The following is a 25,370-nucleotide window of genomic DNA, read 5'->3' as shown; positions in this document are numbered from 1 at the left end:
GGAAGAGTTAGTAGCCCCATGGGCTAAATCATGGTTCCCAAATGACCCCTCAGCCTAGCTAACTTCTGAATGGGACTAATTAGATGGGTACTGTAAGGTATCAAATTAATTGTGGCATTGAACCCAACTTGTTACTTAAGTCGAATTCAATGACACTATTAAAGAAATGCAACTTTTAAAACATCGCTACTCTGTGACCCAGGCTTCGGAACAATAGAAGCTTGCTACAGGGTGAGGTTGCACCTTCCCTTGGCAGGAAGCCACTCAGGGTGTTAGCCCAAAATGAGAGCTCAACAGCGAAGTTGTCTTTGGTGGGCAATATCTATTACACTTTTGAGGGGCTGCCCTTTATTCAGGTGGATGGGCTGGCTACAGGAACGGAGCGGGGAAACCAGTGGCCAAACCGTTTTCCTCTTGGGCGTGTAGCCCATAGATAGCCACACCTCTAGGGTAGGCTACCAAACTAATAACATCCAAGGAAGGGATAAGACATCTTGAGAGTGGGCAGAATAGTGCACTCTGGGATTTCTAAATGCCACACATAGCTGGAAATTCATCACTAAGAGGGAGGGATCCTAGTAGACCAATTTCTAGTTTCTGCAATATCCTCCCAGGGCCCTTTCTGGGATTAAATATGGTACCCGGGCACCCTGAACCTCAAATCACAGCAGAAGTGGAACAAGGGCCAAAGAAGGACTTCCTCCAGTGTATTTTGCCTTTCTTGACCTCTATAAATTCATTAAAACATAATTGTGCCGGATTTCATTCATCTTGTGTGGCTTCCTTATATCATTGTTTGGTACAATTAAATTATTTAATTCCTTTGTTTAAACATAATTGCTAAAAGCCATAGCTACCCAGGGTTGAGCCTAATGTTTCACAAATGAGCCCGACTGGATTGAAGATCGTTTTTGTGTATGTATTACCCGGTAAGGCCGCACAGCCATACCAAATAGGACACCCAGATCCTCACACTATTCCACAGCAGAAATGTATTCAACCAGCAGCAAGATGCTCAAGTCAGCAGAAAAGATAGCATGCCAGACCCACAAAGGAATCTGGTTTCCAGAAAGAGGTCTTTTACATTGGACTGTGGTGATAGCAATAAGAGATGTCGGATTTGGCGGGGGCGTGGCTAGCTAGCCAAGATGGCGGATGCGTTTTAACGCGGCTCCGTCCTACGATCCGCAAATCAGTCACTTATCCTGCGCATTGCAGCAACATCATGACATTTCCTGCCATATGCCGAAGAGCGAACCCTGCCCAGAACACAATTGACAAGTTTGAGGCTTCTGGCTGCCATCTCTGACCAGGTAGGGCCACTGGCAAAGAAAGGGTGCTGTAGGCCCGGGCTTTGGGCTGTGTGGCCTCGCTGGGTTGCGGGTACTGGCCCGGGCTTTGGAGGTCCTGCTGTGGGCTATGTGGTGGCACCCGAATGCTGCATGGGAAGAATGGGATGACCGTGAGATGAGGGGTGTAGTGAGGCCCTGAGCAACGCAGTGAAGAGGCCCAGGTGGGTCGGCGAGGTACTGCTGCGAGAGACAGATGCGGAGCTTGGGGTCCCCAGGGGAGACGAGACAAGCTGGGTGAGATCGTGCTGTGTCACGAGGCAGCCTAACCTCTGACAACTGGTCGTCTACGGCAGGAGGAAACCCCAGGCAGTGGGGTGAAACGACGAGGTCTGCAGTGGTGCTGCGTTGTGGGACGAGAGGTACGACTTCATACCTAATGCCGACCGACCACTTCTGCTCCTTGCGTGGCTCGTGTGCACAGCTGACACTGTAGACACAAGTGGAGGCACAGGAGACGGGCATGACTAGGGCCTGCACTTTCCTCCTTACTACTAACACGCTGCAACAATAAGTAAGCATGAGCGGGGCTCCCCCTTAAGCAAAAGTGCGGACTGCCTTGATGAAGGCTGCATGTATGGAGGCACTGGGAAACCCCTGCATGCTCCACATACTGCTGGAGTTCACACTGCAGTCCTGGGACACACAGAAGCCAGTAAATCAACACTGTCTGTCAGGACAGCCTTGATGATTTAGCAAGGCATTGTGTGCGGCTTATGTTCACCGTGGGTACCCCTGTAACCCGTGTGGCACCAACAAGAGTTGGGACCTCTATCACGAGTGCATTGGATGCCACACTACGCCGACACTCATTGGGCACATACTCACTGGCCACAGAATAGCTACTACAATATAAGGGGGGCGAGGGACCCGCTGAGAACAGTGGTGAGGGTGTGGATGTCTCCTGAAATCAAGTACGTGACCTGGGGTGTTCTCAAGTGTCTGCGCACAGCCTCTCCACCCGGGGCAGATATAGGAGATGCATTGGCCTGCACTACGGACTAAGCTAAAACAGAAATCTGGTGGTGAACAGAGTAGGGCCAGATACGTGGTTGCCCACTGGAATACACAGACAAGACCCCCTTTGAGAGTGGCCAAGGGGGCGAAGTGTGGGACATTACCTCACCTACCACATGCATGGGGCACTGCGCTCACAGCAGGATGGGCAGACAGTCCACGGGGCTGGGGATGCCTTCACGCTCGAAATCGGGCCCAACCCAGTGAGACGAAGAATCTGAGGTGCCGGGTGCTTCCAGACCCACCAGTTTGGAGTCCAAGATAGACTCGGTGTTGCAGGCCCTAACACAGATTGGTGAATCGTTGACGCAAACCCGCACATCTTTGGAGGGCCGTATCGACTAGGTCACCTCAGACTTTACGCTTCTGCACGTTGCTCACAGTAAACTGTCTGGGAAAGTCCGTAAGCTGGAAAAGGAGGTGAAGTTGACCGTGGCGGTGTCCGCCGAAGTATGTGATCTCACAGCCAGACTTCACTCTCTCAAGCACAGAATGGTTAACGCAGAAGGCTGCTCACGGCAAAATAATGTACTAGTGGTGGGCCTGCCAGAGGGCACAGAAGGTACCGATGCAGTTGTGTACACCGAAGACTGCCTGAAATTGCTACTGCCTGTGGGCGGGCTCTCTCCCTTCTTCATGGTGGAAATGGAGCATGGGGTACCATCATACCGGCTGCCACCGGGGGTTGGACTGCATCCCTTCTTAATTCGCCTCATGAACTTTAAAGATAGAGACACGGTGCACCACAAGAAAAATGGAGGTAGTAAAGGTGAACAAATCGCAAGTTCTCTTCTTCCCAGACTATGCCCTGGGTGTGCAACGACAGCGGATTACCTTCCTCATTATCAAGCGATAAATGCGAGACCTGAACCTGAAATACATTTTCCCGGCCAAGCTATGCGTGGTGGCGGACAACTCCACACTTCTTTGATGCAGCAGAAGACACATGGGAATGGCTTGAATTCAAGGTTCACCACACCTTGCCGAGCCAGGGATACAGTGGCACAAATCCATGGACGGGCACTCGAAGAGGGTGCGGAATTAGGCATGGACTGCGAGCGACAGAGGTGCCCATACAGTTGGCAGCTGCCCCCAACTGCGAACGGGTGCTCCTTGAGAGGAGGGTGTAGTTTTGGACATATGATGGATAACAATAAGGCTGATTCACCAACATGCACCTCCTTCACTGTTAGCTTTAGTAGGATCTAAGCAGTATATCTAGCCGTGTGTTACCTCATGGCGTTCTTAACAGTTTGGGCGTATATGCGTTGCTTATCTGCTCTATCCAAGTTGAACCACTCCTGGGTTCCCCCTGCATCCCCTGTTTTAGGTATTAAACCCCTGCACCTGTGGCCACTGCAGTCACCCTCAGTGATGCCTAGAGCCTATATGAACCGTCCCTATGCCCCTGCTGCTGCGGGCGCCTCGTGAAAGTTGGCTCACTATCAACATACCCTATGCCTTCCACAAACGTAGTTACCCAGAATGTTAGGGGGCTTCACTGACATAGACATGTTTGGTAGATATGTGCTTGTAAAAGGCCATCTGAATGGGATGCAGGTAGTGGTGGACTCCATCTATGCTCCTAACACAGAACAGGGACCTTTTTGGCTGACATTGACTGCCCTGCTCTCACGCTGGTGCGACATTCTCTGGCTCCTGGGAGGGGACTTTAATGCGGTTCTGGACACGACATTGGATAGGTCATTCCCGACACTGCCGCAGATGGTTGCAATGACCAATGCCAAGATTTTGGGGGATTGGCTGCATAGGTAGGGCCTAATGGACATCTGGAGGGCTCTCCATCCACTTACAGGTAGATACTGACATTACTCACACCCACATAGACTACATGTACGCATTGGGGGCCCACTATTCACCTGTGGCAACTACAGCCCCTAGTGCTGGAAGACCCACCATTTAGAGAGGCAATACACACAGCAATAGAAACATATTTTGAGCACAATGAAGAGTCCGTTGTGGATACAGGCACTTTGTGGGACGCAGGCAAAGCAGTCGTTAGAGGTTGCAGCATGGGGTTAAGCTGGAGCATTAGGAAGCAGTTGGATGTGGAAGTAAAGCACATTGAAGATGCCTTGACTTGGCTCAAGACTAAATTAGTGCAGGGCAATGACATGCAGCAAGACATAGACACGCAACGAGCTAAACATATCGAGGTGATAGAATGATTGCACTGTCTGAACTACGCATCGCATGCTGCGCCCACACATGCGGCTGTGGATAGAACGGGACGGCTACTGGTGCGCATGATCCAGCAGAAAAACACACAGACACCTATACTGCGGCTTCAGTCTGCAGAGGGAGTGGTGCTCACTACACAACATGACATACATGATGCATTCACCATGCACTACACCAGAGTGTACCAATCGTTACACCGCGTAACACTGGCAGACATAGATGCATTCCTTGCCCCTTTACCCCTGGGTCAGGTCACGTCAGACCAAAGCATTGAGCTAAGTGAGCCGCTCACGCTGTCGGAAGTGCAACTGGCCATCAGCTCATTAGCTACGGGCAAGGCACCGTGATCGGACGGCTACCCAGCTGAGTATATGGCCTATCAACAGGTCCTGGCGCCACGCCTACTTGCCATATACCAAAACACGCAGGAGCTAGGCATGCTCCTGGACACACTTCATGAATCCCTGCTGGTATCCTTTCCCAAACCACATAGGAATGCAGAACTCATGGGGTCATATCGCCCGTTGGCGCTACTCAACATAGATTATAAGATACTCGCTAAAATACTAGCAAACAGATTAGCCCCCTTGGTACCACAGTTAGTGCATGTGGACCAGAATGGCTCTGAGCCAGCGCACATCACATTGTTAAACTTGTGGCGTTTCTTTCGTGTGGCGCATTATTCAGTGTACCACTGACCACATGCTGGTTGCCTAGTGTTAGATCTCGAGAAGGCTTTTGACACCTTAGAGTGTGAGTTTCTGTTTGCCACATTGCGTCTCTGCAGTCTGGAAGATGCATCGCTGAACCTAGTCAAATTGCTGTATACGTGGCCCATGGCTAGAGTCAAGACGGGCCCATTTGTCTCGGACGTCTTCCAGTAGAGTGTGGTACAAGAAAAGGCTGTCCGCTCTCCCCCTTGTTATTTGCGCTTGCCATTGAACCACTAGCTGTGGTATTTCGCTCTATGCAAGATGAATGGGGAATACTGCTGATAGATGGTATGCATGCAGTCTCCTTATATGCAGACAACCTATTGATATACTCCAGGGATGTAGGGCAGGGGCATGGAGAGATTGAGGCCAAACTGGTGAGTTTGCTTTAGTATCAGGATTGAGAGTGAACTGGGAAAAATCATGCTTATATCCATTTGCAGAAACTACCCCCGATCCACACCTGATCAACAGTTGAAGGAGTGTCCACTGGCAGACCAGGACGATCCAGTATCTGGGAGTCTCGATCTATAGGGACTCACAAGACCTCCTTTAGGGAAATCTGACCCGAGCTGTTACAGCGATAAGAGTGCAAATGTCTTTCTGGTCTACCTTGCCGCTGGCAGTTATGGACAGGAATGCGTTGCTAAAAATCGTGGTACTGCCGCGCCTCCTTTACTACTTCACAAATTTACTCTTAGACCTCAGTTTTAAAAAATTTGGGAATCAGACATGCAGCAATTTATATGGCATGGGATTAGAACCAGTGTCATATGCTAAAGTGTACCCGCCGACCACCCAAGGCGGACTCTCACTGCTCAATATGGAACAGTACTACTTAGCTGTGCAGCTCCAATGGGTCGCGCGTTGGCTTGGCGCACGCCAGCTGACGGACACAGCAATGCAGGCATCTGAGCTCGCACATTCCCAGATTGTGATGCTGTTTCATCTGGGCCGGACAGGCACTGTTCCCACCCAGCTTTTAGTGAGGTTGGCGTATCTATGTCATCGACGCAGTCTTCACATTACGCAACATGCCATACCATATGCACCATCAATTCCCAATATTGGGTACCCCCACGAGGCTCAGGGCAATAACCATCGCAGAACTTGTGCCCTGGGAGGAAGCCGGTGTGCAGACGCTGACTGATCTATATAATGACGGGCTGCTCTAGCCGAGCACTCGTCACTGCCGCAGGTTAAATTTGTATACACGCCGCAAAAGTTTATACACTTGGCGTGCTGTGGGGCGATATAGCACAGGAACCTGTCACTCATTCAACTATACTGTACTTACACAAGCTGGGCACAGGCCACCTTTAACTAAATGGTTTGCGGAATCTCTCTGAACGCACACGTCGCCGCAGCTGCTCTCCCTCAGAGCCCGATGGGATGCGGACCTGCGACGGGCCACCACAGACCGGGACTGGGAAAATATTCTCGAGAGCCCTGTGCGAATAATTCGTAATGCCCGGATCCGGCTCATTCAGTATTATTTCATTAACAGAGCTTACCTGACACCAGAATGTATTAATAGATATTTTGGCTGCACTGATTCCAAATGCGCGAGGTGCGATGAAGTAGGCACAGATCTAATACATATTTTGTGGTCATGTGCCGCCATTCAAACATATTGGGGCGCAGTCACCAGTTACTTAGCCCAATGCATGGAACGTGTTCCAGACTGGATGTGGAAACTGTGTGTCTTGGGGCTATACCCCAGAGCCAAAAGACACAAGGTGGCTTCCAGGTACATAGATCTGGGACTCATAGTTGCCAAGCGTGTGCTCACGTGCCAGTGGAAATCTCCTGCCCTCCCCGGTAGCAGTAGCCTGGTAGCAATCTCTGCTATGTTGGGCGCAGGTGGAAAGTGTGGCGCTCCACCAGGAGGATGCCAGAGAACTGCGTAAGCAGCCGATGGCTGCAGCATGAGACGCGATTCTATCAGATTTTCGTAAGAGCCTGGTGCGTCCATTTCGAGTCATGGATGAGGACACCCACGATTGCCGACGGACATGCGAGCGATGATTCCCCATAGTGCTGGGAATGAAGGGTAGGGATCAACACCTTGTTACGATGGACTGCACAAACTCCTGAGAGCAGCCCCCCCCCTTGCAAATATTTAGCCCCCACATAACATGATACGCCAACTGAAGCGTGGATATTGTACATTGAAATGTATGGGGAACTAGGTATATACAGCACATAGGCGAAAAGGTATGCTTGGTTCAGTACTGTGGGGACATGAGAGTCACAGGTGTGACGTATGTGGAAATGTATAATTCTACTGTAAGTGCTCCAGGTGCAGGGTACAAAGTTTTATGTTATGTTGTTGATTAAACAAAACGTAAGTCAAAACAATATGCTACACTATTAAGTCAATTGATGATACAAGAAATCTGTAAAAGACATTGCTGTCCAACATGGTAAATGACAAAAGTGTTTTGTTTCTGTACAAGATATGATCCAAATTCTATTTCTCATGGTGATCTAAATCAAGAAAACAATGCAATGTAAGCTACACATTTGTCAAAAACAATAAAAACAAAGTTAAACAAAAAAAACTATAAAAGAGGTGTTGGATTTGGCATTGCATGGCTGTGGGGAGGCAGATGGAGAGGGTGGGTCTGGGTGACTTGACACACAGGCAGAAGAAAGCAGACAAGGAAGGGCTATTGTCTCTAGGCTGTGCAGCTGGCCTGCACTGGGAGGAGTGGATCCATGTTGCCAGCCTCTGCATTTAACAGCATTATTGGTGACTAGAAGGACTTGATATGTACCCCGCCACGAAGGTTGACAAGTGGTCTTCCTCTTAAAGACCTTGATGAAAATCCCGAGGTCAGATGGAGTGGCAGATATTTCCGGGGCAGTCAGTGGTCGGTTTGATTGCGACATCATGGGATGGCCCACCACCATTACTTGAAAGCCCAGCTTAGTTTTCCAATTGTATGTGACTCTAAGAGACCAAAGGCTAGAGGTAATTCATCAAGCCATTTCAATTAGGTTTCAGAGAAAACTTTAGCTATCTCATTCTTGAGATTGCCATTATTTTGTTACACTGTTGATGCTAACTTTCAGTGGTATGCACAATGAAACTGATGGTCTATCCCTATTGCTTTGCTGAACTCTCTGCTCTTGAAGTGAAGAGTGTGCCATGGTCACTCGAGAGCCAGTTTGGAATTTCAAACCAGGGAATAAAATCCCTACTCACGTACTTTGAAACTGTGAAGGGCAACTTCTCTTCCACATCAATAAGCTTCCACCCACCCTAAAATTATACAGACTATGACTAGAACACAGGAATAAGGCAAACACCTCGGCATCTGGATAAAACCATTTGGAGGTGTACAAAGGGACTCCAAGGTAATGGGTGAGCAAGGTGGTGAACTTGATCCCGTTGGCAACATATTGAAATTGAAAATGTGCACGGGAATGATTTTAAATTATAGAATAAAATAATGGTGCATACATTTGGGCTCCTGGGACACAGAAAATGCCATACCTACTGAAATGGGCAGTTCTGTGATGCAATCATGCTTGGTTGGGAAGTAGAATGTTTAGGGCAACCGCACACTCAATTTGTTTCCCTCCGGACACCATCAAAGTCCCTTTTATACTTCTGTTTGATACAATACTGCTTTTCACTTTCTGAAGCCTGATTCTGCAACAGAGGCAAACCATTGAAAGAAGGTGCAGGGAATAATTCAGTCTGTATAATATACATAGCACCATCCACAGTTTTGGACAAAGCAGCTGTTTGGGGTGTCAAGTACGCCAACGCATTTCCTTTGGGCACATCATCATGTGGATGCTGGTGGTCAGCACATTTGGATATTTGAACACCTCCACTTGCTTAGATAAGTGCAACACATTCATAGGATTATGTGCATATTGTTCATTCTTAATAGAGGTACCCACAGAGGTAAGGACCTGTCTTTGCATGGAAAGGAGTCCAAAGTCATGCATTACTCCACATGCATACTTTAAGTCGGTGTACACAGTAACACTCTTCTTTAGTCAAAATACATGCCCAGATAAAAGGAGGGGATCCGGTGTTTAGGCAGATTTTACATTGGGCAACCAAACCCTTTCCACAATCTGATAGACAGTACAAACCTCATATCCTGCAACTAACACTCCTTCCTTGTTTCAGAAAAAAACATCAATCTACAATATAAATCATCAGTTTTAATCAGTTAAAAAAAATCAGTTTGGCAGTGGACAAGTGTAGTAGGCAGAATTGTGTATCTGGACAACAGAGTTGTAGAAAAGTGTTAGTTCACAGAAGGTGGGCTACTACAGCATGAGGCAATTCTACAGTCCTAGACCAGGACACTGTACATAAGGAGGCAAAACTACAGCTTTTCCTGTAAAGCTGTGTGTCCCTTCTTAGCAAATATGGTGAGGCAGTTGATTAAGGCCACCTTGCAATGATCTAGGATAACAGAAGCCAACAAAAAATCATCAACATACTGGACAAGATTAGAACTTCAAGGGAAGACTAAAGTGTCCAGATTCCTTCCCTGGGGTTTGGGAAAAGATGTAATGAGACTCTATGAATCCTTGTGGCAGCCTCTTCCACAAAAGTTGAAGCCCTCTGAATAAGAAAGTGAACAAGTCCTGTCTTTCCTCAAGTATAGTAATGGAGAACTTATAAATATCAATTGCATCAATTGACATCCCTGATGGAGAGGTAAAGGGAGAACCGTGGAGGTTTTCAAGGCAGAGGGATTAGCACCCTTAACTATAAAGCAGGTGAAGCATTTACCATTTACCAAGGCAATCTACTTAAGGCCCCTTTTGATGTACAGTAATTAAAGTATTCATGAGTTAGTTGGAAACTCTTAGGCTGTACTAAAGTTCAGGATAGGCATTCTGGGAGATTTGGTGAAACACAGGTTGATCTGCCGAATCACCCTATATGAGGCTGTGTTGAGTCAGTCTCATTTCCCATGCCTTGGCTAACCACATACAATACAGGACTCTTGGAAGGGCCCTCATCATCTGGGTTTCTGGAACAAGGCGAAACAAAACTTCTCCTAATCAGTTAATCAGCAGTCCATCTCTCAAACTCTCTCGAGTGAGATTAGGCTGTAATCTCGAAGGTCCCTACATTCTGCAATGACAGACTGGACTTGAGCTCCAGATTGGTCTACAGAAGTGGAGTTAGCATATTGACTAATCATTTGGAAACCTCTACCAGTGGCTTAGCTGTTACTCACTCATATCATAGTGCTTGTTTTCACATTACTTGCTTATTCCCCAGTCACCAGCTATTTGTTTCCAGGAGTATCTGTAACTGCACCCCTGGCCTCCTCGAATGGCATGGGGACCATTCCAACAAATCCTCTTCTGCAAGATCCTGGCTTTCCTTTTCCTTTTCTGGTGAATCAGTGATCTGGGAGAATAAATAGGAAACAGTCTGAACTGTTGGAGCACAAACCTTCACCCTGTCCTTAATGGGCTTATTCGGTACTTTAGCTTATCCTGAATGTTTTTGATTCCTATAAATTCATGGTTTGGTTTCTGGACCTTCTTGTGTAATTGCAGGAAGAGTTGCCACTGCTTGACAGCAATTTTGTTTTTAGGATCCTTTAATTTTGTCTACAGGGTTTTAGTCTTTCTATATCAAAGATACCATGTTCACGTAATGGATTTTTTCCATCCTCTGTAGTGGGTCCCACCCACACATTTAAATGCTTGCACAATGCTTTTGTTGTACTGTTGGGAAATAGTGTGAGCAGGAGTCCCTTTCAGTGGGGTCTGCTATGTTTAGCTTTCCTAGCCCCATCTTGTTTCCTTTTTCACAGCCATACACAGGTAAGTAGGTGAGAGGTTTGCAGACCAGAGAGCATATTTATATCACTGTTTTCGATGTTTCGGTGGTGCAATGCCATGCACCATAGTTACAGAGCAAAGTGAAGCCACTTTGCATGGCTTAACGCCGCATTGTAAATATGTTACAATTTCACAGAGGTATCCGCGTGAAAGAGGCGTACAGTAAGTGTTTTTGTGGGCATTCCACTGCAACACTCATTGTCTTTTAACACTGCCCCTGATGTACAATAATGTGTAAATCTGAGGCAGCGCCAAAAACTAACGCCATGCAAAAGCAGATGTGGGTTCCCTTAGGTATTTCTCTAACTGACTTCATGGAGGGGAGTAAAGGTATCATATATTCTAAGTCAAAGATCCCTGTGCGTTCAGTGTTTTAGCCTTTGGTCAACACCTGGTGAGGATCTTGAGATTGCCTAAGCATCATCTTTCAAGGGTCTGATCCTCAGGTCTTAGCTCTCCTGTTTATCATCCCATTCTCACACTGTCTCTATAGCCTTCTTGCTCCATACCACGGATCTTACATACACTTTCTTCAACTTTGAACTCCCAGCCCCAATCCTTCCTACACAACCAGTCTAGTATCCTATCATCTCCTACCCTGATCACCTTCATCTGCGCACTTTCACTATTTATGTACAATACAAATACAATATAAGCCATGCACACAAGCAAGTAGAAATATACTAAGTGCAGTGAGACTTGAACTAAGTTGTCAGGTTCAGTGCAGGGTTGTGTACCACCACAATCTCCCAGGAGAAATATTTCCTTTACTTCTGGTCCTTGGGTCATCATGTGGAGTCTGGTCCAATGCTTTCTTGCTTATAAGTGCGGACAGTTTCCAGCACTCAATGCACTGAGGGGGATATTCTCAAGAACGTGTGATAATCATCGCAAAATTAGCTTACGCAACTCTGCACATCGCAGTCTATCGTGATAAAATAACACCATGTTAACGTATTTCCAATGCATCATGTGGGAAAATGCACTATAAATTAAAAAAAAACACACCTAAACCAAAACAGTTTGGTTGCACCATGGACGCACCCAGACCGAGTGCAGAGGATGACTCGAACCCCACAAGCCCCACCGACAACCAGCAAGGAACCTCAGGGTTGGGGAAGACCAAGGAGAAGAGGAAGATGAAGACACGGTTCAGTCCGCAGAAAAACCGTATCCTCGACACGGAGCTGATAGAACACTACCAACAACTGTTCTGCACCTCCACTGTGTCATTGGCAACACAAACGGAAATATGGCAGTCCATCGTGAACAACGTGAATGAAGTTGGAGTGTCGAGGAGGTCAATGGAGGAGGTCAAGAGGCGCTGGCATGACGTGAATAGCCAAACAAAGCAGAAATTCACTGCCAACCGGAAGACAGCAAAGGAGAATGGAGGTGGGCGTCCTGTACCACAGGAGGAGCTGGATGAGCTTGAGGAAATGGTGGCCATAGTCATCAGTGTGGAGACGGTGCAAGGAGTTGGGGCTCCGGACACAGCTCCATATGACCTGACCCAACAGCAACAGGGTGAGTAACGAGCAGGGACTGGAGGGACTTGGGGAGATGGGCACCATGGCACACATGCACAAGTAATTGTAGCACACTGCACACCCACAATGATTGTGGAACATGTGCCTGATATCCTTGGCACACTGCAGCACACATAGAAACACCATGTGGGCCCCTGTCCACCATGTGCACAAAAGGGCCCCCCTCCCTATCACCAATCTCACAACCTACCCATGCACATTTGTTGAATCCAGCAAAGCAGTGGCTCTGTGAGCCACACTGACAATGCTAGCGACACTGCATGACCAATATCATGGCTGCAGTCAAAATACATGACATGGTGCACGACACAACACTGAGGTGGCCCAGTGTGGATCACATACGTAAAGTAGCAGGTCACACTCTGACACATCGATGTGCACATACAACCCCTGATGTCAACAACACATCTACAGATAAACAATGCACAAGAGTACAAAAACCGTCCAAGAGGACAAATGACCCAAGTCGCCAACATCTCTGCACCCGCAAAAGCACACAAGTCAAAGGCACACCGCTTCAAAGGGATAAGGGGCCGCTAAATCTGAGCTTCAGGGGCGACTCTCCCACAATGCAGCACACACACATAGCAATCACAGCACATCAACATTGACGACAATGTGGTACAAAGTGCAACACTTCCACTACAGGACAGAGGACACAACTGGTGTCGCTTGTGCGCAGAAACTGGCCAATCACATCTGGCATAGGAGGAAACTGTGCAGTGATAATGTACGAGTACAACCTCACATCCGTCATGTAGTCAAAATGTCCACTGTCTCCCATCATATAGCCAGCTCCCCCAAAACAGTCACAATGTACATTGTTGTGCTGTCTGTCTGGTAACATGTCCAATGCGTCAACATACATGGAACACACTGTTAACCTGCATCACCCCTTTACATTGCAGCGGGACAATCAACACCTCCTGCTGAGCAGACCAGACATCCCTTCACTGATGATGAAGAGGACACCCCTGGCCATCTGCTCCAAGACCCTCCAATGGCTCATGGACAGCCTCCGCACCCCATGTCCAGGTGCAGGGCAGCCCAGCTGCATCGAGCTGAGCCCACCCCCTACACAGTCCACACTGCAGGAAGCCCCCACCACCATGGCTGGCTCACACCACCTCACAGAAAGACACACGGTATTCCAACACCGTGTGTTAGACTGCCAGAAGGAGCTGGCTGAACATGTGCAGGTGGGTTTCGATCTCATGGCAGCCAAACTGGATGGGTTTATAAGTCCCATCAGGGACCACTTACAGTCCCTATCGGACATCCACAGTCCATTCCATGCGCTACAACAATTCTTGGCTGACTTCGCTGGAGCCATTACTTGGATACAAGAACTGTCTAGTCGGACAGGCCCCAGCGAGGACAGCACAGAGTTGGCACAGCTGCGGAGGACAATGGAGAACATGGAGCGGATGCAGGCTGGAAGGATGGCTGCCACGGCAAAACACCATCAAGATGTAGTTGTGATCTTCCATGCCCTGCAGATCCTCATCTTGACATTGCTGCCACAGACCCTGTCCAAGATGACTGCTGCAGGAACTTTGACACACACATCTCCACCCCTGATGTGTCATTGGCACACAGTGATGCGGCCATACACCTCCGCCCCATGATGTGTCAGTGGCCCACAGTGATGCAGCCATAACACCACCACACACACCTGACACACTGGACACAGAAGACATATCAGAGGGCTAAAATTTGGAAGGTAATGACTGTGTGAGAAAGGAGGTTGTAGCATTCATCCCCGCCATATGTCCTGTTCCTGCCTGGTTCAGCCCTCTGCATCATGCCCTGGAACAACACCTTCCACTGTCCCCCGAAACACTCTGCGACATTCACCTGGACCCCGACATGGACTGCCATATCTGCTCTGGTTACCAATGACACAGCAATCAGGTTGTGGACTGAACTCTTCTTCTTCCAAGTACCTTGTCATTCCCCAAAGGACTCTGGTTGGCCCTCCACTGGGCAACCATGTAATGTGGGCTTCGCATGGCCATGTACTGCTCCAGCTCCGACACTCCACAGAATGTGAATAAAACATTCCAAATCACACAGATGTTTCATGTCTATGTTCAATCGATTCAGTACGATTGAATGTATGGACATTGATTGCACAAAAAGGTATACCCTGGCAAATGACATCAATGTGCATGTTTGACCTTGACCCACATGGCCAATTAGATGACTGTGATGGTGTAAACTAGCTGTGGTCTCATTGCTCATGAACAGCATAATCGCAACCCCCCAACGTAGCCCCATGTCCATGTATTAAATAACACTGTGTGTATAAATGGCAAATTTCGGTAGCAGCCCTGAAGTAGTGTCCCCATCACATGTGACAACAGAACATCACTTCGCATACCTACTCACATTCAACTATGTGGACACAACCTGTTTTGATGGATCACATTGATCCACATGACAAGAAGTTGGACATCATACTCACATTGCTGAAGACACGTAAGAGCACATTTCCACCAGCAACTATTTCAAATACAATGTCTGGCTCACAGAGGTGGAGCTGTCAATGGGGACTCACCCCCAAGTGAAATGCGTCAGCCAGCCCCTCCCTGTGTATTGACACTGCTCAGTGAGGCACACAATTTGTCATTTTAATCAACACTCATCACAGTTGAACACTAGTGAAGTTGCGTAGACTTTATTAGCATGTGGGTGTCAGTACGGGCAAGAGAAGGGCCACAACATGCAGCCCAATGCTTCAGACACTAACAGGCAGCATAGGACCTGTAGAGGTGCAAGAAATGGGGAGGCAAAAATGAACATCAATCATTAAGGATGGCAACGTCCTCAGCCCAACTTGCCTTGCTGGACGAGTCATGTGATGTTTGGCGTCTGCTAATTGCCCCGTGTCGGGGGACACAACTCACTGCCTTTGGGATCTGCATAGTGCTGTACCACCTGAGTGCGCCGACTGTCTGCTCTGCTGACAGTGAGCAGGTGAAAGGGTCCAGCAAGGTTACATGTAGCACTACATTGCCATGTGTGTACTCTCCCTCCAGCTGTATGTCAGATTTAGGAACATTGCCAAACAATGCTGTGCAGCTCCGCCCATGGGATTACCTCACCTTGCACAGGTGTGTGTAAACACATGTAGGTGCACGCACATGCATTCTAAGTCCAGGTGAGTTGAGGTGGGATATGTGCCCATTCATCTGAGATGCAACAAGGTGTCGGGACAATCAGTTGTGGTTGAAGGAACGTAGTTACTCATCCATGATCGCGAGCGCAGCTTCATGGGCAATAAGTTCCAAGAGCACGTCGTTGTCGATTTCAATGAACATGAGGGAGAGCCAATTCATTAACTGGTCCGGACAGATGTGATCCGTCCATGCCGTTTCACCAATCCGCAAAACAGCCCAATAGGGAAGCGCCCCGGTGTGGTCACTGCACATGAGGACTTGTGCAATCTCCCATGCACAACTGCCAGCACATACGCAAAATGTCAAGGCATCCCATGCACGGGTATCACGGTTACACTCCTGGTCATGGGCCAACAGGGGGTGCACACACAGGTCATAATCCAGTTCACCTACTGTTGTGTTGGATAGGCAGACTGCCATGGGTCCCTCGAATGTGCATGATCGGCAGTGGAACCAGGGCTGGATGCAGGTGACGTACGCAAGACGGAATCTCAGACAGTAACTGATGCGCAACACTGCCAGTGGCTGTGCTCCCAACAAATGCAACATACGTGCACAGTACTGTTCCACATGACGGGGGTTGTGCATGTGCCCGGGATAGTCTGCCATTGCGTTGGTGGGTCTCGTAGTACCGGCACTCTTCTGACCTGCGGCAGTTATGTGGATGATATGCACAGCTCGGAGCAATGAGTTGTATGTGTTTGCAACGTTTGGAAGAATGGGTTGTTGTGTACGTAAGTGTCAAGAGCATCCCATGCAGGGGTACCTCAGGCAGGGACTTCTGTGTGTGGGGTGCGGATATGTTGTTCTTTCATTAGCGCAGTTCATGGTGTGGGAGTTGTCATCATCTGCCATGGTATCTATCTCAGGTGGTGCCAGCAACATTCAAGACCAAGGTCGGAGGTGCAGATGTTCTCCCGCCGTATGTATTGAGACAAAGGAGCAGGTTGTCGTCCGACTTAACACCAGGTAGGAGCAGGTGTTAAATCCCTGCTGCTAATGCACCTTATTGCCTGTTTTGTGATCTTATCGCCGATCTGACTGGTCATTGAGAATGTTGAGAAGTGGTGTTGTCGCTGCTTTTTGTACGGGAACGCCTACTATGCATCTCATTAGCGTTAGTTGCTGGTGTCATCTTTGGCAATGTTTTTTGAGGCTGCTATTGCAGGTAATCTGGTGATATTGGCTGTTAGCACCATCTTGTGAATGGTGCGATGAATTTATCACCACTTTAGTTGCGATGAAGTGCTGATAATGCGACGATAAGTCCTTGAGAATATGCCCCATCTGTTAAAAATAAAACACATGTCGGAGGCCTCAAAGTTTAACATAGGTTTAATGCAAAAACAGCCATCAGGCCAGTAAAACAACATTTCAACAATTACTGTGTCAACAGACCAGAGCCTCAATTTTCGTTTCAGCATACCATGCTAAATTTCTACACATCAAGCACATGTTTTCTACACTTTTTCTCAATACAAAGGAATTGAGATCAAAAGTGTTACTGTAAGAAAATGTGCCTAAGAAGAGTGGGGAAATGTTTCTTGTTAGAAAGAATGTGAGATGTTGTTTACATTAGACACTAACGTGAAAATAAATGCTGAATTCACCAGCTTTCTTAGGGGGATATTCTAGTTGTGGATTATTGGGGAACCAGTACCCCAACCCCACTATGATGTCAACATGTTTCTGCCTAGTGGCTCAACCAAGGCCATAACATTCATCAGGATGGATGTCGGATCCACTTTAAGCATATACCCTTCACAAATACTAATGTAATGAGGGCCTACCACCTGTCGCCTTCCAAGGTTCATAGGTCACTTAGTTATCTGGAAAACAGTAATAACATATGTGTGTTACAAATATATGTACTGACTGATAAAGCTGGACCTGGAGTCCTTATATCTCATATTGGGAACATTGCATGCAGTGTAAACTTGACACTGAATTTGTGTATCACACCTTTACAATGTTGTATAGTGTAATGTGAGAATCAGCTCAGACACTCTTAATCTAATAGAGGGTCATCTGAGCCTCCTGGAGAAAACCATCAAAACCCTCTGAGGTTACACTCTGCATAAGAGAGGAAAGGATTGTCACCCATACTAGTTTAAAATCAATGTTGAAGTATTATTACTTGTACATACTTACTACACTAGTAGAGTTCCTTGCCGTCCACCTAATCTTACTGGCTCATCCTCCTTGATGATCGTGGGAGTCACTATCTGTTTACCTTAAATACCCTGATGGTGTTGCACCTGTGCTTGATTAGTAACACCCAACAGCATATCTGTAGTAGCTGCCTGTAATTAATACAAAATTGCCATCATGTGGAAACCAATTCAAGTAATGAAATTAAGCTGTGTCATGTTCGGGTGCGTCTTAATAGTAAACACACCAGTGCGATTACACCCCCAGATGGGTGCATCCTCCTCCATCAGCAATATTGTGTCTAAAACCGAGGAGTCTGGGTAATGTAGTTCAGGCACAACACTGGATCCCTCCAGAGTTTGGAGTTCAATGTGTACTGAGAACAAGGATATCTGTACATCCTCACACACCCACTACCACAGGCAGTGTGTTTTGATTTTCTTTCAATTAGCATGGCATCAAAAAGTTGCCAGAAATGTATTCTGGGATATGTTGTATGCACACATGAATCTCTCACATTTCCTAAATAATTGATCTCCATTGTTTAGGAACCCTCACACCCATATTTGGGTGTGTATTCAAGGGTTGGAGGATGACCCCTCTGTTCCTACCCCAGTGCAATTATAAAACAACGTGTTAAATGAATGTCTCCCAATGAGTATTTTGGCATATGCATGTCTCAGGGCTCAGTGTAGTTAAGGGTGGTACTTATAGTTTCAGCCACAGTATTTCATCACTGAAGCCCACCTCTCACATTCTTAGATGATGCTCACATCTCTGTTCTCGGATGAATAGCTTCCTTGCCACATCAGGAACACTTGTGGCCATTTTTTCCCAAAACAACCCACAATAGTTCTTTGTCTGTGTCTGCATCGTACAGTGCTGCGGTGTTCATTGATTCTGACCTTTATATTCCTAGTGGTCATTCCCACGTAGAATGGATTACATGTGCAAGTGATAAGGTACACAACATTTTCACGGTTGCAGCTATTCATGACTTCAGTCTCCAGGTTCTCCCAGTTTTTGTATCCACTTCCTCAGTTTGTGTGGTAAATGCACTTGCAACACAATTCTTACATGGGAAATGTTCCACTGGGGCTTGATTACCCCAGATTGAACTTTGCTGTCGTACTGGGGTCTTTTGGACCTTGGTGTGTACCATTATATCACATATGCTGGTATTGCATTTGTAAGCAAAAAGCGGGGAGGGCTTTTTTTGGTACCACTGTTCAATTTTCTCCAATGTTTGCGAACAATGTTTTGCAGTTTGTTAGAGATTGGGGTGTATGTAGTTATGCACGCAATTCTGTCTGTGTTAGTTCTTGGGTTTGTTTCTAGTAGGGCCTCTTTATTAATGTTCTTGGCCCTTTTCCAGGCTCTTCATGCCATTCTCCTAGGATAGTTTCGCGCAACCAATGTCTCTTCCCAGATAGTGGCCTGTGAATTAAAGGTATCAGGAAAAGTTGCAGAAATTGTCCCACATTGTGATTTTCACTTGGGGCCCTTGGGTGGAAGCTGTTGTACAGTAATAGACTGTTCTTGTCTGTGATATTGTTATGTACGCTTTCTAGGCCCATTTCCCCAATGGTGATAACCAGGTCTTGAAAGACTGACTCATTCCTGCTGATAGCCTAAGTGGAGTTGAGGTATCTGTTTCAAGAATTGACCCAGCAAGCAAATTAATTTGCCCGCTCACCACTCCCTTGCCATATTATCAAGATGTCGTCAATGTAACAATGCCAGAGTTTTATTTAAGTCTGTATATGGGCTGTTTGGGATGAAGATGTGATCAGCCTCAAACTGGTGTACATAGAGGCAGTCCACACTAGGGGCAAAAGTGCTGCCACTATTTGTACCCTATATCTGATGGTGAAGTATGTCCTCAAATTCAGTCTGAGTTAGTGCTAATTCAACACATTCTAGCACAAACCTTCTTAGGGGTATGAAGTCCTACTCAGTGTGTTTCAGGATCCCTTCAATTACCTCAATGGTGCATCTTTGCGGGATGCTTGTGTAAATGGCCTCTATGTCCATGGTGATAATCATGTCATCTGTCACATTAATCTCCAGCTCATTGAGTAGACATAGAATATTTTCTGTGTCAAGCAAGTAAGATGTGGATTTCCGGGCTATGGGTATAAAGAATCAATCACAAAACTGTGATGGAGGTTCAAGTAGTGATCCAATCCCAGAGACAATAGGTCTCCTGGGGGCAGGGGGGAGGAGGGTGACATCTGTTTGTGTATCTTAGGCAAGGTGACAAATCTGCCATGAGGAATTTTGACTTGTGTTTCGTTATCCAGTCATGTGCACTTGTTTCCTCTACTTTTATTTTGATAGTATTGCTCAACCTCATTGTCATCAAAGTGTAGGATTAATCTTTTGTGAGATTATGGAAGGTGATATTTTCTTTACAGTCAATTCCCTTGATTTCTCTTAGGACTTACTGTTCAAAGGCTAGGAACTTCCCTGATTGTGGTCAGGTTGGAAAGCGGACTTTTTCCTAAAGTCTGTATTTGTGTCACCTTCTGGGACATACTCATGCTCACCAAAAAATGCCTGTAATTCTATTCACCTGAAGAAATGGGCCAGTTCAGTGCGAAGTGTGAACAGATCAGTTTCAGGGGCGGGGACAAATTCTAGTCCTTTGGACAGGATCCTTGTTCTTCAGCTGTGAGGATGGTATTATTCGGGTTTACTATGATGTCATGTTCCTGTTTGTTAATTGAGTGGATTCTGTCCTCTTGCTCTTCCTGATCATCTGAGTTGGTTGTTAGTCTTCCCGCTGTACTCCAGGTGCCTTTATATTGCTGAGATTGTTGTTTCCCTCTTACCTGGCCTCTGCCTATGTGTAAAACAGTGGGTTGTCCTTGGTGGAATGGAAATACTTGTGGCATAGGTTGGTATGGTTTGGACCAAAACCCATATGGCATCCTGGGGGGATTTTTTGTTGTCTCAGGGTAAAATGTTCTAGAATTCCCAATGAAGTTATCTTCATCACTGCCACCACAACTCCTCTCTTTCCCTGAACTAAAAGTCTAGTTCTCGGTGTGACCCTGAATTTAGGTTTGCATCTTTGGACCTTGGTAGTGAGTTGTGGTTTCTCATAGTATTTGTCTGTGGGGTATGGGAATACTTTCTTGTGGCTAAATGTTTGTACATACTTCATCAATTTGGTCAGTTTGGACTGAGTAAGGATCTCCTTGTACTGTGTCAGGTCTAATTAATCTCTTCCCTGTTTTTCCTGAACACTGAAATGTGCACAAAGGACTTAAGCTTGTTCTCACTGGTCTGAATCTCAATTAGCAGAAGATCTGTCTTCTTCTTTGATATATTGATGATCAGCACTAGCCAGTCCCTCATCCACTTCCTTGGTATGAAAGACGAACTTTTTTTATTCATAAAGATGCGTGGTTCTTTGGTAACAATCAGACCATTCGGAGATGCATGTTTTCTGAGAAATTCAGTCATGAACGCACCATGTAAGGCTGTTCGTATTTGTTCCTTCTTTATTATTGTCACTCGTATGAAACAATGATTGTTTTATTTTAGTCTCAGGTAAGAGTGGCGGGCTCTTACTATCTCTGCCACTGCAGCATCATCAAAGGACAATTAATTTCCTTACTCCATTGTGACTAGGGTGGGGTAATTATTCTATTGTGTATTATTGCTAAGTTCCTCACAAGCAACATATTTTGTTATCCAATCATGTGTACTTGCTTCCTCTATCATTACTTTGATCTTATTGCACAACCTCAGGGTATGATCCTTACATAATATTTCATAGATCCCCCTGTCAGCTAGTAGGCGGTGGCATTCGGCATCACACAGGTGTTTATCCATAACCAATAATGCCCCTCTTTGTCAGTGGTTTTTATCACCAAATCATTTTTGTTTCTCAGAGTCATCAAAGTGTGGTATTCATCTTTTGTTATTATTATTGTGTTATTATTCTGAGTGATTCCCAGTCACTCTTTTAGGACAATGATTGTGTTATTTTATTCTTAGGTAAGATTGAAGGGGCCCTTAAAATCTCTGCCACTACAGCATTGTCAAAAGACAATTCATTTCCTTCCTCCATTGTGACTTGGGTGGTGTTAATTATTATGTTGTGTACCATTGCTAAGTTCCTAACGAGAAAAATCCCCAGTTGGTATTTTCTCCAAAAACACTACTTGTTATTGATCGCTCTTCGCCCGAGAAGAGTTTTCACAGCACACCTGCTACACCAAATATCAAACCACAACACCCATGGACAATCTCCATTATGGGTAACTAGAGGCTTTAGGACCTCAAGGGTGAGCTAGCCTCCAAACAAATCCTATCTCACACAAAAAAACACCCTAGTGAAATTATGGTTTTTTACAATTCTACAACATTTTGATATTGTACGATTACCAGCCTTTTCCTAAACACACACACAAGTTTGATGGGAATTCCTCAGACACTCTACAATATTGTGTAGTGTCATACTATGAGAACCAGTTCACACACTCTTACCCTAATAGACTGTCATCTGGACCCAATGGAGAAAGGCCTCAGGAACCACTGCAGTCTCTCTGCATGGGAGAGGAAAGGTTTGTCACCAATACTAGTCTAAAATCACTGTTGAAAGTATTACTTCCCATCACTACCCACTTACTACACCAAGGTTCATTCCTAATCGAGCACAAGTGTGTCCCCATCAGGGTAATTAAGGTAAATAGGCAATGACTCCCACGATCATCAGGAAGAAGAGCCAGAATGTATGGGAGGATCACACCTTGGAGCATTAAGTGAGTAGTAGTGGAAACCAATACTTTCAATAGGGATTTTAGACTAATAGGGTACGAGTGTGAGAGCTGGTTCTCACCCGGGTGTCTTTTTTGTGTGAGATAGAATTTGAATTGAGGCCAGCTCACTTTTGAAGCCCTAAAGCCTCTAGTTCCCCACCATGAAGAGTGTCCATGGTTTTTGTGGTTTGATCTATCACAAATACTCCCTTGCTCAATTTACTTCTTTTAACAGGACAGTATCAAGGGGCGTGCTACTATAAATACGGCTTCAGTGAAAATACAGTGGTCAATTTTTCAGTTTTATCAATCCACTTATTGAGTGCATTCATTGCCACTGATTCATACCAGTACGGAAGAAGTAAGAACAGGAGCTGGACCCTTATCACAATAAATGGGTGAATATACCCATGAGGATAAGGGTGAGTGAGCAGCTGCTGTAATAATAATAATAATAATAATCATCATCATCATAATAATAATCATAAAAATTATGAAACATAGCCTCCTAATGTCAACACTCATTACCTTAAACATTATTTCAGTCATTCACTTATCTATTCGTCAAGTGTTCTGCCCAATTATTTACCTATCCATTCATTCAACTATGCACTCTCCCATTCAAATTCCCACTCAATCATTCATTCATTTATGCATCTTATCACTCATCTATCCATGAATTCACCTGTTAACTCATATTTGTGTTTACCCATTCAGACCATATAGTCACACAAACAAAATCAGCAATAAAAGAAAAATGTGTTTGTTACGCGCTATGGTCTATTTGTTTTAAATGAGTCTCTTTGCATATTGATATTTGTTGCCTTCAGTCCTATTCACAAAACCTTAATTAAAAAAAAAAGCTGCATTTCATGATGCAAATGTATAGTCACATCTTTGAGAATTTGCCCACGGGGTTTAGATAAAGTTCTAAGTATAGCCATGTAAAACAAAAAGCATATAACATGGAATAAAGAAGAAGGGCTCTGTATAGTATTTTAGAGGCATGTGTTCTCACCATAGATAAAATATAAATTCTCCCAACAACACAGCTATATGAGATCTTCCGCTATTACCTGGTGTTGCTGTTACATATATAAACAGCAGTGATTAATATTTCAATTGTTTCATGTATACTGACATGAAATATGAAAACTATGTAAATATCGTACGTGCTTTCAGAGAATTGGTTTTCCAGCACGCTGGTCATTTTATTCCACAGTGGACTCTGAACATGCACATCATGTATTAAGTAACATACACTTTTCTGATACAATCACCTTTAAAGAAAGTGATTTGAGTTAGAAAAAACACAGCCTTAATCAAGCACTATATGTACCCATCAATTTACAATGATAACTGCAAAACGCATTGAAGTACAGAGCAGAAGGTATGACTGCATGAACAAAGATGGGCATGTGTGCATAGACTTGACAAGATGGTATTCCATGCAATTATTAAAACAATGCTTACTGAATATATGAATAATATCCCACTGAAAGACATGCCTTTGCATTTTAATAAAAAAACAATACAAGGCATTGATGATTCGGAAGTGAGATACAATGTGATAGTTAGAAGTACACTAGTAATAGGCTCTACTAAAAAGCAAATTTGTCTCAATAAATATTCTTTAGTTCTTCAGTAGTAGGTGGTATCGATTAAGGTGCTTATTTACCAGCCCCTTTGTACCGCCAGTGCGTCACTTTTGAAATGGGAAACAGTGACCTACCAGTGGTATGTAGTGCATTTTCACCATTTTGGCAGGGACTTTAGATAATGGAAAGAATTTTGCAATAGAGTCCAAAAACAGTTTACTTCCCCTTCAAAATCTATAACGAGTGTCCATAGTTCGCAAAAAGAGTCACCGTGCCCTCATTTTCCTGAAAGAATGTCTTAATCCATTCTTTCATCCTACCCATTTAGTGTTCGAAAGGAGGAGCCAATCCATCTGCCACCTGGATCTCCCCTGCCCCTGCCCCTGCCCCTCCGCCTCTATTCTCATCTCAATAATAATCAAAGAGTGATCTGAAAAGGAGTTGGTTCTAATTTCAGCATCAACACAATTAATATAACGAGGGATTAAAAAACAATCGATTCGAGAAGCTGTCTTAAATCGCTGGGAGTAACAAGTGAACTGTATATCACCTGAATGCAACACCCACCACGGATCTCTAAAAAGATAATCCTGTTTGTCCTTGGTTTTAACTGTTTTTTCCCTTTGTTGGAGGTATCTTTTTTCAGATCTTGAATGAAATTAAAATCTCCTCCTAACACTAACGGGCCCACTTTGCCTCTAACCAGCTCCTTGATCTTTATAAGGGCTTTTGGATCATCGTTAATTGGTGCATAATATTTTACAAAATTAAACAGAGCCCCATTTACCCTAGCAGTGACCCAGATCCACCTCCCTTGAGGGTCTCTTGTTACTTGATGTATCTCGCAGTTAGTTCCTTGACCAAAATAAATAGCTACCCCCCTAACTGCTGACACTGCCGAGGCAAAGAAGGCTCTAAAATAGTATTTAGATATAAAGAGTTTGGGAATATTTGTTTTCAGATAGGTCTCCTGAAGATACAAAATCTGTGAAGAAAAG

Source organism: Triturus cristatus, chromosome 6 (assembly GCF_964204655.1).
Source record: "Triturus cristatus chromosome 6, aTriCri1.1, whole genome shotgun sequence".
In the NCBI taxonomy this organism is placed as follows: domain Eukaryota; kingdom Metazoa; phylum Chordata; class Amphibia; order Caudata; family Salamandridae; genus Triturus; species Triturus cristatus.
Note: the sequence above shows the minus strand (reverse complement) of the source record.